Genomic DNA, 17,174 nt, shown 5'->3' on the forward strand with positions numbered 1-17,174 from the left:
AACGACAAGTTCCCTAACCATGTTTGAGAATTGCGAAAGCTTTATCTGGCTGAGTTCTTTTTTACATACTATTGGTTTTGTTGGAGCTAATATGGATACTTCCCTACTTATTTATAGATCTCAGGGAAAAATAATTTATATTCTTATTATGACTGAGCACTCACCAGAAATTATAGAACTCATTGAGAAGTTGAGTTTGGAATTTGCAGTTAAGGATCTGGTGTCCTTCATTTCTTCTTAGAAATTGAGGCATTATTTAATAAGCATGGGTTGGTTTTATCTCAAAAAATATATATATTGGACTTGTTAATGAAGGTGTGTATGCAAGGAGCCAAACCTGTGGCTTTGTCACCAGTGTTGTCAGGTATAAAATTTGATGATCCTTCTTTGTATCAGAGTGTGGTAGGGGTATTCTAGTATGCTACCTTGACAAGACCAGACGTATCTTTTGCAGTAAATCATGTATCAATACATGCACTGTCCAACATATGCTCATTGAGCTGATGTAAAACACATCCTAAAATATCTCAAAAGCACTACACATTATGGCTTCTTGATCAAAGTCTCTCATCCAAATATTTTAGCATATTCTGATGTAGACTGGGCAGGGTGCCTTGATGATAGGAAATCAACAGGAGGTTGAAGTATTCGTGGGTAATTAACTTGATATCGTGAAGCTCTAAAAAACAAGCTACCATGTCTAGGTCCAGTACTGAGTTTGACTACAGATCTAATGTGAATACCGCAGCCAAGATAACTTGGCTTAAGTTCCTTCTCCAAGAACTCGGAATAAACCAAGATCAAATTCTCGTATTGTGGTGCAACAATGTCAGGGCTTCATCCTTAGCTGCACATCCAGTCTTTCATAACAGGAGTAAAGACACAGAGATAGACATGCATTTTATCCTAGACAAAATTGCCAAGAAAAAGTTGTGTGAAATACATCTCGACTAAGGATCAATTGGCAGATGTCTTGACAATACCAATTCTATCTCTTCGGCATCATGAATTGTGTGGCAAGTTCAAAGTGATTCATATGCCCATGAACTTGAGAGGGAATGTTAGGGAACAATCTTTATCTTGTGGGTTCTGTCCAATGTCTAATGGATCCAATGGATTCGGATCCAACTCAATGGAGGAGGACAACTTGCCTAACACGACTTGAGAAGATAAACTTAATGAAGCTAAGAGTCCAATCTCACCTAAGGCAGCTTATTTAGGTGATTAAGGTAGAAAGAAATCTTAGAGAAACATGAATAACAACTATCAAAGAGGATCAAAATAGAAGGATTTCATGTAACAAGGAAGCTAATGTGCTTTCTAATTGTGATTCTTTCTTGTACTTTAAGAAATCATCTCTCTTAAACGACTTGTACCATACTGCATATATAAGGGATTCTATTCTCTCAAGATTGTTGAAGATCTGAGAGTTTATTCATGGACATAGGTCAGTCTAAGACCGAACCACATACATTGTGTGTTCATTTGTGTGGGTGTGATTGTTTTTGTGTGATTTTAAGTTTAATGACCCAGATTTGAACATTCATATTGCATCGTATAGTTTGGTCTTGAATTGTAAGTATTCTAAATGTAAATTTGTTTCCTCTAAAATAACAGTGATTTATATTTTGATTCAACCCTTAAGCCAAAACCATAGCCCAGCCTTGCACCACCACCAATCTTTGGAGGATCGAATAATGAAGATTTTGGAAAGGAGAGGATGGATCAGTAGGAGAAGATTGAAGAGTAAGGTCAGACGGATGCAAAACAAATAACATGAAGCACACATTTATTTGTCCCATAAGCGCCAAATAGTTAAGGAGTACATTCACAATATATAGCTGCTCCATCTTGGTAAAAAAAACCTTACAAATGACAGTACCTGTGTACTTCGTCTGCTGTGGTCCAATAAAAAGGCCAACACATGAATGAACGTGCCTTGTGTTTGGTACTGCTCAAGGTTCACATAAGATTAGGGCTGTCAATGGGTCGGGTTTACCCAGACCCGACCTGGACCAAACCCTATAGGATCTCTGTATGGTGACAAATAAGAAGACCCTAGTCCGAACCCGAAGGTCTGACTAATACATGGACCCAGGTATAGTCTGTTAAATTATATACCAGACCTGGCCCCGACTGAGTTTAGATTAAGACCCATAATTTTTCAATGTAAAAATGATAAAAAATATTATTTTATCAGCTATGATCTGGATCTAGTTCATGTAGTTCTTATCGGGTCAGGTATGATTTCTCTTATAATTAGAGACCCGATTAAACTCAGGTCCAAACCTGATACCATACCCAAAAATCTGATCCAAGTCTGTTTTCACCTGGGTTTAAACCAAACCCGACCCATTGACACCCTACATAAGATGCCTATCATGCTGCTCATCTTGGCACCTACTAGGTGGGCTAGGATCGATGCATAGAGAATAAGATACAGCTCTCCTCCAAATAAAATTAAAAAAATTGAAGAACACATTTACTGGCATGATCATAAGACCTGGGGTTTTCAATTAACCACAAAAAAAAAACATTTTGCAAATTTTACTAAAAAAGTTAGTTGCTTTTTCTTGAGACATTTTTCAGGGTAAAGCAGTAATTTTACTACACATTTGTCAGCAAGAATGGGAAAGTTAACTCTTGGCTTGGCTGTTTTTTAACTAATCATGAAAAAGTTTAGGTGTGCTTTTAACATTTTGCAAAACTTAAGTGAGTGTTTTTATTATTGTGGATAGTTTACGTGTGCTTTGTAAAATTTAGGGGACATTTTGATTTATTCTGAATTGAGTGTTTTTTCTTGACCATTGTAAGAGTCAACAACGTCGGCAGATACGCACCGTATCGGTAGAAACAGGACCGATACGGCTAATTTTTTTTATGAATGTAAAAAATGGCAAAAAATAATTTTGTAATATTATTTTAAAAGTTTTAACACGTGTCACGATTGACATGTAATAATTTTTTAATATTTTTGGACCGATACAGAAAAACTCAACCGACGTGTCAACTGCGGAGTGGGTGCCTCATACGCTTCTTCTTTTCATCTCAATTTCCAACCACATGCGGTGTGGGGCCCGCACATAAACGCAACCGTATCGAATAAGATCCAGCGTGGGGTCCATTTCAAATTCAAATGTTGTCTTCGAATCGTGTCCAATCGGCTTGTATCAACAGATTCGTTATCGAATCGACCCAAAATCGGCTCTAAAAAGGGCCCATTCGGCTCCATTATTTTTAATATTTTTTGAAAAGATTTTAAAGTTTTTTTAGCATTTTTTTATTGTTTTAATTTTCAATTATTTAATAACATGTGGGTCATCTGATGGTGAAAAGTTGCGATCAGCTCGATTCGGTTCAGAGTCTAAATCCACAGGTTCTCTGAATTTTGAAAATCCATTCCAGCCTGATATATGTATTCTGACAACATTGACCCATCCCAAAGGGGAACATGCTGCTTATTTGTTTTGTATATAGGGTTGTCAACGGGTGGGGTTTGGTTCGGACCTGGATAGAATCAGACCCAGACTTGATTTGAGATGATGGTACTGGGTCCGAAACCTGAGTCTAATCGGACCCATCATAAAAGAAATTATACCCTATCTTATGAGGATTATATGAACCAGACCCAAAGCATACCCAGTAAAATAATAATTTTTTAATCATTTTTACATTGAAAATTTGCGGATCCTAATTGAAACTTGGGTCAGGCCCGAGTCTGGTATGAAATTTCACAAACCATACCTGCTCCATATATTAATCTGACACTTGAGGTCTGACCCGAATTCTAATTGGGCCTTCTTATTTATCACCAAACCTTAACCTTATAAGGTTTGGTAGGAGTTGGGTCCAAGTCAAACCGGACCTATTGAGACTTAGTCTATAAGGTTGGATCAAGTGCAATCACATCGCACAAAATGCATGTTTCACTGCACCTAACCACCATCCTTTTTTTTGACACAACCTGTGAGGTGTGGGGCTCAATAGCAAAAGGTTGGTATAGCGGTCCATACAAACGGGGCTCTGCGTGGTTGGTAGGAGCTGTTAGCGTAGGTCTCCTTGTGGTGACACGTTGCAGGTTCAAAACCCAGTGGTACTTTGAATAATGACTAGTGGGGTCTACCTAACCCTAGCTTGCCTTTAAAAAAAACGTGTAGCGGCACATGCACTTTTTGCAACTTCATTGCACCTGATTCAAATTCATACTCTAGAGTGATTTGTCCCAAGGTCTGAAAGGGAAAAGAAAACGGAATATGTTTTGGAAAACAAAAATGAGGTTTTTCAAGCGCAAATGAAATGAAAAATGGTAAATGATTTGGGAAACAATTGCAACATGAATGAGAAACATTTACAAGAAAATATAAAAAATTAATTAAACAAAAAAACAATATGTATCCCATGGAAGGGAAACACATGAGAAACGTGAGGAAAAACATTTTCCCATAGTATGAAAAACAATTTCCCATAGCATAATAAACATGTTGTTCACGAATTTTTTAGCATTTTCTAAAAAAATTGGAAACGAAACGGTTTCTCGGTATGTTTCTCATTCTCTTAAGGCATGTTTGAAAGTGGGAAAGATGTAGAAAAAGTGATAAAAAATGAAAAGTTTATACAGTTTTTTCAACCCTTCCAAACACGAGAAAATTTCTCTCTAAGAGAGTTTTTCTAATGAGTAGTTTTGATATGATAAATTTTCTAAAATGAAAAATTATCACTTGTTTGAGTAGCATGAGAAAAATAAAATAGAAAATCTTAAAAAAAATAAGAGAAAGAGGGGTGGTGGTGGAGCTTCTCCAACATGGTTTTTCGGGAGGTAGGTGACGGTGGTGGTGAAACTTCTTGAGCACCATTTTCTAGGGTGTGGGTGATAGTTGGTCATGATGGATGGTGGGTGGTAGTAGTAGTGGTGAGATAGATGGTGGTGATGGTGAGATGGGTGGTAGAGAGTAAACCTGTAACGATCGTAATTTATCCTCGTAAAAAGTGTTTTTAAAAAAAAAATTAATTATAGAAACAAAACCCAAGGATTCGGGGTCTCACAGATTTAATATATACCACACCACAAGAGACAATGCATTGATTCAATGAAGAAATAATCAATTGAATAAATGTTATATGACCAGAAATAATAAAATAATCTATCATAAGAAGCCACTCTGTTAAGAACTCAGAATGTGTCACGCAAGGCTCGCAGGCTCCATATAGCAAATCGTCTCATTACTGCATACCCGATCCTGAAAAACAGTTTTGAAAGATCGAGTAAGAACCAAAGTCCTTTATACGAATTCATCTAAAAATCTAAACAAAAAGGAAAAAGCATAAACCAAATTCATGCATAATCTCAGAGGAATTTAACAAGAGCAATTTCTGAATCAACTTACCATTAAAGCATTTAAACAAGTATCATGCCATAACAAATATTATACGAGACAGAATAAGTATGAATGCATGAACTAATGAAGAATAGTAAAGATGCACGATTCAATGCATATGTATGAATAACCTATTAAGTTATTATCAGAGTTGCTTTTGTATGCATGTCCCTATTAGATGCACACAATTTTAGTTTTCACTTTTCGTTAAACTTGTGGATACTCAAAATGGGCATAATATTCTCAAAGTTCAAGTTAGGTTCTCAATCATACCTTAACAAACAATTTGTATTTTATTACTCGACTAATATCAAGAATCTTCACTTAATGCCGAGACATCAATGAAAATCTTCAACCATTAACATCACTTTCTTGGTATACCAATAAGTATAGTTGAGTCAACAACACCCCTAGGTAAAGTGGCTGAATCTCTCTAAAAGCGTGGTTGGGAGGTGAACCACCATATCAGGTTCAAGGGTATAATTGCATATGAAGTTTTAGTATCCTCACGATTTTTCCAAAATTGCCATCCAAGATGCCCACACTATGAAAGAGACATTAAGGAAGTGATTAATTATATTGTTTGGTATCTTTTGCCTATTTAAATCAATTCAGGTTCTTCACATAAGAACCATTTTGTAAATCAACATACAAAATCAATCTCAGACCCTGATCTGTACAATATAACAGTGCAATTAATTTTGAAAAAATCAATAATTTTATAAACAAATTTTGCAATGCATAAATTTAAATTAATAACATTAGAGCAACACATGCTCATGACCCACATGGCCTGTAGTGGTTCACATCTAACCACAAAAGCATCTCAAGGTAATTTATGCATCTTTGGAAAAATCTCAGTGAACATACAACACATTTATTTCAAAATGTATCAAAAATGCACATTCAATCCCACAACAAGAATGCACATGAAACCCATTTGCATACGCTTGTGAGCAAATGCTTGCAACATATATTATCATGATCCAATTTATGCATAAACTCAAAACAAACACATTATCATATTTATGCAAATATGAGAATAAATTCAGAATTTTCATATGTATGATATGTGCATTTGCAACACAATAGTTAAATGCATAACATGCACTATAAAATTCAAAATATGTATATAGCACCCTGCAGTCGTCTATATCATTTCAGATCCAAACATAGCTACATTATTTAGAAAAATAACATACCAAAATCCATGTGCTACAAACTACAACCAATCTAATCAAAATCCATGTGCCACAAACCATGAAAATTGGATCAAATTGCACAAGAGTCAAGAAAGGTTAAATCTGGTCTAGATTTAACCAGACCGAGCACCCACCGACAGGCTATAGTTATGTTGCATTACATGCGCAGTAGAATGTTGCCGATGGGCAGTGACACGTTGTTGGCAGCATGTTGCTGCTGCAGAAACATACAGTAACATGTTGTAGACAGTAGACAATGTCACACAAAAATGTGCAGCACTACCATGCCCTATAATAGTCCACATTAACACATAAGTACAACATATTTTTCAGCACTTACGACAGTCTATATGGCAACATAAAAACAAATCAGAATTGATATGAATCGACAACCTTAAAACAATTTGATATCATAATCGCATCAAAACAATTTTGACAGTATCAAAATAGTTTTGACATCAACATAGCAGCTTCAAAACAAGTTCGACAACATCAAAACATTTTTGATATGCATAACAATATCAAAAAATAGTTTTGACATGCATATAAATAGTTTTGATATGCATAATAGCATCAACAACAGTTTTGATAACATCAAAACAATTTTGATAACATCAAAACAATTTTGATATCATACATAGCAGCAGCAAAACAATTGTAATAACCAACCATGCAACCACATCAAAATAGCCTCGATGTCAAAACATAATAATACAGGGAGTCAAATATGATATTCGTCATAAACAAAAGTCAGATTTTTCTTTTACAATAGCCAACGATTTTAGCATATACATATGTCTTGAAATTTAATCACAGTCCACAGATATAGGTAGTATAACATGTCTCATTATCAGTCAATGATAGGAAAAAAATGAGTTCAATATCAGCCCATAAACAGTTTGGAAACTTCTAAAAAAAAATTGTTTTTTCAGCAGTCACTATAGCAACATCAAAAGCAGTTTTACATCAATACAGTTTTGATGTCAATCATCAACCAACATCAAAACAAATTGATGATCAACAATATAACAACCCAAAAAATCAGAGTTTAATAACAGTCTAAACAACACAGGTAAATCTGATTCTTTTTATAAAAGCCCATAAATTCAGCCTATAGATAATTATGATAATCATCATAAACAAACATATTTGCATCGGCCACACGATTCAACTCTATTCAACATAATAGCACAAAACATATTTAATGACAATCATCAGGAATACTTAGTGAAATTTGATGACAGTCATCAAAACATAATCAGATTTTTTTGGTTCAATGAAGACAACAACCAAGTATATGCTAAAAAAAATTGCAAGTCTAGCTTTCGATGCATAAACACTAACTCGACAACTACATGATTTACATGCAAATTCTCATGAACATGAAAAAAAATATCAAAAAATCTATCTACATGCTTTCTTTTCTTTTTCTCATTGTGAAAATAAAATCATAAGTATCGACAAATCTGAAAATATGTTTATATGTATTTTCAGATTTGTACACATAAAGAAATTGATTATCACTAAGAAATCAACTTATATTTTTGTATTTAATTTCAGATTTTTCCTTTTTCCTATAATATGTACACATCAAATCAGATTTACATCATTTTCTTCTCGTAAGACTTAGAGAGAAACCCATATCATAGTTTGAAAGTGAAAAGAGACTAGAAAAATCATCGGATGTTAGGTGAAAATGATGGATCTTTCTCCTTTCCTCTTCTTCTTCTTCTTCCTTCCTCTCTTTCTCTTTTTTTTCCCTCTCTCTCTCTCCCACAAGTTGGGCTCCCTCTCTCTCTAGAATAACAATTCTAGAGAGAGAGAGAAGAATCCAACCCCTTTTATCTAGTTTATAGAATTTTATTTTTCTTTTTTTTTCCTTTTATCTCTACTACTCCCTTATCTAAATGACTCCTCTAGAGGGTGACACCCCCTCTAGAGGTCTCTCTTTCATAGAGGGTAGAGTTATACCAAAGATAGAAATCTACCTCTCTAAACCTTCTCCTTTATTATCTCTTAATATTTTATTATTTTTATATTATTAAATTAAAGGATTATCTAGAGGGTGATACCCCCTCTAGAGAACTTTGGATTGAGTTCTACTTTATGTAGAACTCCACCTTATCTAATAAATAAATTTAAAATTTATTTAATTATTATATTTTATTAATTTTTTAATATTTAATTCTTAAATAATTTATTTTAAGAATATTCCAGAGGGTTTCGCCCTCCTCTGGAAGTCCTGTCATAGTAAGATTTTACTCAATCTATCCTTAGATTTGATTTTAAAGTTTTAAATTGGTTATATTTGGATTTCAAACCTAAATCTTGATCTAAGATCCAAATCTATGCACAAAATCCATATGAATCCAACCTAAACCAGAACTTAGTTAATATGGATTTTATACTGGGTCCAAATCCATATCAATTTAGATCAAATCGATCAGATCCAATCCAAAAAAGGTAAAAATAGAGGCAGGTCATTTTTGAAAAACACAATTTTCAGGCCAACCGTAACCCAATTTTAGAAAAATAAAGCACCAACGTTCTTAGAATTGCAAGATGCGTCTAATGGTATACTTATCTGATTTTTTCCTCCAAATTCTGATTTTAAAGGTTAAAAAAGAAAATTTATCAAATATTATTCATCTCAACTAGGTCTTGTCAGTGGGTTGTGAGCCACGCCCAAACCTATCTAACATCACCTACCTTTAGGGTTATTTTTTATGATTTTTATCATATCCATTAAAATACTTAGCCAAAATTTCATAGTTTTTGAATTTAAAAACCATGGAAAAACACACGTTATTACATCTCTATCCCATTAAAAGAATTTCGTCCACAAAATTAGAATGTACCGAATAAATATGGGTAGTGGTCACACATATTGGCCTCAAGCTCCCAGGTGTAGTCGTCCAAACCGTGATATTGCTAATCCACCTTCACAAACGAGATCGTCCTACTACGAAGTGTCATCTCCTGGCGATACACAATCTCCATCGATCTCTCCTCTGTCGTCAAGTCAAGTTGTACCTTGACTACCTTATAGTGGATCACGTGTGAGGGGTCAGGCTTGCTAACCCACCTTCACGAATGAGATCATCCTACTACAAACTGTCATCTTCTGGCGATACACAATCTCCACCGGTCTCTCTTCTGTCGTCATGTCAGGTTTGCCTCGACCTCCTTCTAGTGGATCATGTGTGAGGGGTGAGGCACATACTTCCTCAACATCAAGATATGAAAGACATGAATATGAGAAAACTGCGGCGAAAGTGCCCCACGGTAAGCTAACTCACCAACACGCTCAAGAAACTCGAAAGGTCCAATATACTGAGGGCTCAACTTTTCCTTCTTCCCGAACCAGAACACATTTTTTCTAGGTGAGATCCGAACAAACACATGATTTCCCATGGCAAAACTGAGCTCCCTATGTTGTTGTCATAGCTCTTCTGCTTGCTATGTGCCACAACCAATTATTGTCGGATCAATCGCTCCTGGTCCGAGTAGTGCTAGATGGCCTCTGGAGACTCCACTGCTCGCACACCAACCTAATCCTAGCACATTGGGGATCTGCATAGTCTGCCATATAGAGCTTTGTACAGAGCCATACCAATACTGGCATGGTAGTTGTTGTTGTACCAAAACTTTGCAAGCTTCTCATGCGTATCCCACTCTCCTTCCCAATCTACCATGCACGCTCTAATCATATCCTCAAGCGTCTGTATCACGTGCTCTGTCTGCCCATTAGTCTGTGGGTGAAACATCATGCTAAACTTCAATATTGGTAGTAACACGTCAATCCTGAAAAACTCCTGATCTCTAAACAATGTCTTGGTTTGCTCCCACGATAATACTTCCTCAACCTTAGTTGGATCAACCTCAACGCCCTTCTCTGATATCAAGTGGCCAAGAAACATCAACCTGTCAAGCCAAAACTCACACTTCGAGAACTTAACATATAACTTATATTCTCTCAGTATCTATAACATGATCAACAGATGTTCTCAGTGATCCTCCACACTCTCAAGATAGATTAAAATGTCATCGATAAACACAATGACAAATGAATCTAGCCACAAACTGAAGACCAGATTCATCAAGTGCATAAACGTTGTAGGGGCATTGGTGAGTCTAAAAGACATCACCAATAACTCCTAGTGCTTGTATCTGGTCCTGAACGTAGTCTTCAAAACATCTTTTGCCCTGATCCATAACTGATGGTACCTGAAATGAAGATCGATCTTGGAGAACACCTTTGTTGTCTGCAATTGGTCAAATAAGTCATCAATTCTTGGCAAAGAGTACTTGTTCTTTACAGTTATCTGGTTTATCATACGATAGTCTATGCAGAGTCGCATGGACTCATCCTTTTTCTTGACAAAGAGAATAGGTGCACCCCAAGGTGATACACTCGGCTTGATAAAACCCTTGTCAAGAAGTTTTTACAGTTGTTTTTTTAGCTCAACCAACTCTGTAGATGCCATGTGATATGGCACATGCGATACTGGTGTTGTGCAAGGCACTATCTCGATCGAGAACTTGATCTCTCTGTGAGGCGACAAACCCAACAAGTCCTCGAAAAAGACATCTAGAAACTCATGAACTATGTCCAACTACTCCATGGGTGTTGCCTGATTGTCTGTTGTGGACACACTGGCCAATAACACTATGCAACCCTGCTCGGTAATGATAGCAACATACACTCTCCCATAGGGGTGGCAATCGGGTCGGGTTGGCGGGTTGGCGGGTTGGCGTGTCAACATACCTCAACCCGAACCCGACCCGTTTATTAAACGGGTTGGCTGTGGCAAACACGAACCTGACCCGTTTAATAAACGGGTAACCCGACACGACCCGCCAACCCATTTAATAAATGGGTTGGGTCAGGTAAACGAGTTTTCAGGTTGGCGGGTTGACGAAACGGGTTGGCAGGTAGGCAGGTTGGCGGGTCGGGTTGACGGGTCGGGTTGGCGGGTCGGGTAGACGGGTTGGCGGGTTGGCATACCCCCAACCCAAACCCGACCTGTTTAATAAACGGGTTACGCGGGTCGACCCGTTTATTAAACGGGTTGGCTTAAGCCCAACCCGAACCCGCCTAAGAGGCGGGTTGGCAGGTCGTGTCAGAAATTGCCACCCCTACTCTCCCATTCATCCTCTGCAGTGCCTGCTATTGCTGCCCACCCCGAGTCGTTGGCTTGTTCAGACAGTACTGCACCATGTGTCCTAGCTACTGACATTGGTAATATACCCCCTTGAAGAGAGGTCAGTGACCAATGAGATAACTCATGTTGCAGTGCCTGCAAACAAACAGAGCCTTCTCCTGTTGTTGTTTAGGTTGTGGTCAACCTTGCTGAGTCTTCTGTTGGTTCCCCTACTTCATCGCCTTACCCCCTTATGCCTTGTCGCCCACAGGTAGGTTCTTCATTGATGTCGCTCCTGTTGCCTACCTTTTTTTGTGATCCACCCTTGATCCACTCCCACTCCTCATTTAGAATGGATGCAAACTCTATCACATCATTGAACGTCATAGGATGGCTTGTCATCATATGAATCCGGAAACCGTCCTTTAGACCATACTTCACTACCCTCACCTTATCATCAGTGAACATGTTTGGGCAGTTGCACTCTAAACTCTAGAATTCGGTGGTGTAGTCCACCAAACTCATACTCTCATGAACCAACTTGAGGAACTACTGTTGTATATGCTCCCGAGCATAAGCATGAAAATATGCATCCAGGAACTCCTCCCTGAATGTCTCTTAGAGGATGTCTTCCACACCTGCGTACTTCACCCATCGCAGGATATCCCACCACTTCTCAGCATTACCCTTCAGTTGATACGTGCCAAAATCAGTCTTCCTGACCTCAGGCACAGGCAGGATGTAGAACACTCACTCCATCTCCTCGATCCAATTCTCTGTTGCCTCTGGGTTGGAGTGAACTTCTCGAACGTGACTGCGCCAGTGTTCAGAGTAACCTCGGTGGGATGAACACACGTCGTTTGCTGCATCGTCTGTGCTTGGACATATGTAGTCACTGTCACTGCTAGGGTGTTGAGAGCATACATGAGAAAGTCCCTTTGCTCCTGCCAGTCAACTGGAGCGCTAGAAGGCGAAGCTCAAGCATGGGTATATACCTATAACATAAAGAGTTATTAGAAAATTTATAACCTGATCAAACCTTCCCCCTTAGGACTGATCCACAATAAAATCATAATCATACATATACATTAATTTTTTAATTCACATTTAAAAAATTAAATCAAATTATCTCTACGGTCAACAACATAGAAATTTAGCAATTTCACAACAGCTAGGATAAATAAACTGAGTAACACTTAGTAGTGATGTAGATTGTTTCTAGAGTACGAGTCATGACTTTCTGATAGTGATTTTGACAGATCTAACAAGGCTCAAATATCAATCTTGTCTTATACAAAGATAATTTGGTATACCAAAAATGGTTCAATGCATATTTTTGTGGTTTAGCTCTAATAGCAACTCTGTAACAACCCTAACTTATCTTCGTAAATATTTTTTTTTTGAAATGATTACGGAAACAAAACCCGAGGATCTGGGGTCTCACAGATTTAATATATATCAATCCACAAGAGAGTGTATTGAATCAATGAAGAAATAATCAACTTTATTAATCACTTGAATAAATGTCATATGAACAAAAATAATCAAATAGTCTATCATAAGGAGTCACTCTGTCAAGAACTTAGAACATGTCACACAAGGCTCACAGGCTCCATATAGCAAGTCATCTTGTCACTGTGTACCCGGTCTTGAAAAATAGTTTTGAAAGACAGGTTAAGAACCAAAGTCCTTTCTACGAATTTCTCTAAAAATCCAAATAGGAAGAAAAGAGCATAGACCAAATTCATGCATAATTTTAGAGGAATTTAACAATAGAAGTTTTCGTAATCAAATTACCATTCAAGAATTTAAACAAGTATCATGCAATAACAAATATCATACGAGACAGAATAAGTATGAATGCATGAACTAATGCAGAACAATAAAGATGTGCGATGCAATGCATATGCACGAATAACTTATTAAGTTATTATCAGAGTTGCTTTTGTATTTATATCCTTATTAAATGCACACAATTTTAGTTTTCACTTTTCCTTCAACCCGTAGATAGTCAAAATGGGCATAATATTTCTGAAGTTTAAGTTAGGTTCCTAGTCGTAGCTTAATACACAATTTGTATTTTATTACTAGGTTTCTGTAAACACCCCAAATTTTCACTCACCTTCTTGACATCGCCCTCAATCGGCACATTTCAGTTCTCCGGGAGCAATGAAGGGAAAATGGTCATTTTCCAAGATTGAACCTTGCAGAAGGTCCAAAATTTCATTCTTGAGCCTCCAAATTTCTATATTTAGGTTCAGAAACATCTTCAAATGGCAAAATTTCAAAATCCTTTTTCTGGACAAAAAGTTAGAATTTCCAAGTCCAAGCTCAGAGGGACATTTCATAGAACATGTCTTTGCAAAGCATTGCATCATTTCACTGCATAGCATGTCAGTTTGAGATCCAGAACTCCTGATTTTCAAAATTGTCCATCCAGATTTGATTTTTAAACTTTTTCAAAGTGATTTTTAAAACCCTGGGTATTCAAAATTACCAAATTTTCCCATTTTACCCCCAGGACTTTGAATTACAAAAATTTTGTCAAGAAAAACAATCTGGATATTTGGATATTGATTTTAAAGATTTTATCTCAAAACTTTTTGCAAAAGATTTTAAATCCCTTTACAAATTTTTTTACATTTATCCATAATTTTGCCCTGAAAAGAGTCAAAATAATGTTTTATCTCGTATTTTCAAATAAATAGAGCGGGACCCGCCTTTGAACTAGCATCATACTCAGACTCTCAGGTAAGTTGTTTATTCTCAAGCGGGACCCACCCGAAGTTCATACCAATTTGCAAATTTTCTTTTTTATTTCCCAATATTATTCATTTTTAGTTAGTGGGTCCACACACATGTGGCACCCCACTTGAAAATAACAAGATTTGCAAAACAAAATAAAACTGTATTTTCAAAAAGAATTTAAAAAAAAAAATTATTAGTTGAGGTGGCATTTCCATAAAAGCCTCTCATTGATTTCAATACTCATTTTTTATTTTATTCCTTTTTATTAATTTGTTTACATAATTTTTATTTTTTATTTTTAAGAAGGAGGCAGCCTTAAATGGCACAACCGAACTTCCAAAAAATAAAAAAATAATAAATAAATTTCATTTTACCTAAAACTTAGGTAAATGAAATGAAAATTTTGAAAAAATCACAAGACTCGCCCCTTTTGAAAACGGCGGCATTGAAGTTCCAATTTGATTTTTTTTTAAAAAAAACCATAACTGAAAACAAGAGGCTGCGTTTTGTTTTTCTTTTGGGAAAGAGGCTGAAGGTCTTTAAAAGACCCAGCCATTTGATCGAGAAAGGGGGGGATTTTGAAATGGCTCTTTTGGGTTTTTGCAGGAGGGGGAGGAAAAGCCGATTGAGGGGGCTGCTCTACTGTGGAGGAGGATCCAACCACCAGTTTCTTCCCAATCTTTTTCAGCTCAGCCAGCCGTCTCATCCTTCTTCAGCTCAGTAGTAGCAGGAGGTCCAGCGTGAAGCAGCCTCTGCATCTCCTTCAGCCCAGCCAACTGCTGTCCGTCCCTCTTCCTTTAGAGCCGATTGATTTTTTTGGATTTTGCAGGATATCCAGCAGAAAACGCAGGTTGCCCTCTCCTTCAGCCCAGATCTGCAATTTCTGCTCCCTCTTTCCTTCAAGCCAGCCGCAAGAGCCAAAGTTTTCACCATCTGCATCTCTTTCAACCCACCAGCTGCAGAGAAACTCCATCCAGCAAGAAAAGAGATTTCCATCCAGCGTAAAGGGAAATTTCCAGTCCAAATCCGTTAGGTGCAGAGGAGGCAACAGGTTTCTACCCATTCTTCTTCAGTCCAGCAGAGGAAAGCCATCGTTTTCCCTCTCTTTCTTAAGCCCAGCCGTAGGGGATCTACTCAAAATCCTGTTTGCCGTTTGTTAGCTGGAGTAAACGTGAGATGAATACCCATTTCTTGTTTTGTTTTCAGCATAATATAAAAAAAAAAATTTGTTTTCTTTCTGTTGTGCATCTATCTGCATTATATTGACATTCCATTTCTTTCTTCTTTTCTTATGTATCTTTGGTTATCTTTAACATCTCACAATTCCAGCATTTTATGTTTTTCCAGTTTCTGCATCTTATGTTAGCATGATTTCTGCATCCTCATCTTACTGTGTGTGTGTTTATGCATCATCATATTGTTGTATATGCTTTTTCCATCTTTGCTGCAATAGATTTGTATCCATCATATCTTACGTTGCAGTTATTGCCTTTCCATTATATTAGCATTGCAACATATTACTTCGGTACATTTAGTAGTTGTAATTTACCTATCTCTGTAATTTCCAAGTCTAGATACAGGATATCATATCAGCTCAAAATAGTCATAGGGTCACCTTGATTCATAAGGCATTCCAGCAGATGTATATAGGGTAAAATCTGTCATGCATCCATGCCCTGTTCTTGCAACGCCACATTCCTATTTCCAGCATAGATCATTGTTATATCATAACAGCCCATTTTCTGTTTCATATTTGCTTATTTGTGATTTCTTAAAATCTCTTTTTGTGCAGTAAATTAGTTTAGATATCATCCCTGTATTTTTGCAAATCTCTTTTATTCAGCATAAGTTTTGTATTTATTAGCTTATTATGATTTTATTTTTATCTATGTTAAGTTCTATTATCTACAGCCATCGATTCCTTTTGGATAATTTGTAGCAGATATTGAAATACCCATTTCCTTTTCTGTAGGTGTGCAGTCTTGATAATCGGTTGTGTTCATGAACGGATATATCTATATCCGTTCATGATCTCTATGCCATCTTTTGCACACTTCATTATTTATTTATAGGGAAGCTCCACACCCATTTTTATGGAAAATTATCTTGTAATTTGGGAAATACGGCTGTGTAAAATCACCTACAGAAACAGTATATACCTGTATTTTCTGATTTTACCCATTATATGGAATTTTCTATTAATATGTATATTTTCTCATTACATGTATATATATATCTATATATATGTATATCTATTGTATATCTACCTATATGTATACGTGTATATATATATATATATGTATATATATACTTATATATATATATCCCTTCATGTGTATTTATTATTATATATATTTTTCTTTTATCTTACTTTTGTAAATATATCTTCATTATCATATATCATTCATCATAAATTCAAGTATTTCTACATTTACTTGTATATCTTTGTTGTATATAATATATATGTCCATTTCCTTGGTTATTTTGTACTAACTCTCATTTTGCAGGAAAATCTAGAAGATGTTGATTCCTTGGCTCCATTTCATTTTTTTTTTTACTTTATGTTATCAATGTAATAATCCAATGTAAACCTTGGAATACGATTTACTTTTACTACTTAGATTAGGCCGTATCTCATATAGTTTGATTTCAGTAATATCCTGATTATATGATGCATATATCTCAATCTTTCAAAATTCACCGTG

Source organism: Nuphar pumila, chromosome 9 (genome assembly GCF_984573655.1).
Source record: "Nuphar pumila chromosome 9, dmNupPumi1.hap1.1, whole genome shotgun sequence".
In the NCBI taxonomy this organism is placed as follows: Eukaryota; Viridiplantae; Streptophyta; class Magnoliopsida; order Nymphaeales; family Nymphaeaceae; genus Nuphar; species Nuphar pumila.